Here is a 360-nt window from a genome sequence, read left to right as displayed (position 1 = left end):
CGGCCGGGGGCTCCAGCCCCTCCTGCCCCCCCTCTGCCCCCCCAGCCCGGCCGTGGGCAGCATCCTTGGCACGGGCAGAGCCTCGTGTCTCCACATGCACAAACTTTCCAGTCCTTTTGCCAGCACCACACAGTTTTCTCCAAAGCCAGGCGGTTTTAAACACAAAATGGAGTTTCCCAACATTTTTGCCTGTCGGTTGTTGCTCTGGGGGGTCCCTGCTCAGCCGTGGTCTGGGGGGCAGAAGGGGTTGGAGGGGAACACACTCACCTGCCAGGGCATCCGTCTGCCGGGCGGCCGAGGCTCTCGGCTCCGTTCCAGCCAGCGTCCCGGGGTGGGAAGAGGAGAGAGAGGAGGATCCAG

The sequence above is a fragment of the Antrostomus carolinensis genome, unplaced genomic scaffold, assembly GCF_000700745.2.
Source record: "Antrostomus carolinensis isolate BGI_N321 unplaced genomic scaffold, ASM70074v2 scaffold12116, whole genome shotgun sequence".
In the NCBI taxonomy this organism is placed as follows: domain Eukaryota; kingdom Metazoa; phylum Chordata; class Aves; order Caprimulgiformes; family Caprimulgidae; genus Antrostomus; species Antrostomus carolinensis.
Note: the sequence above shows the minus strand (reverse complement) of the source record.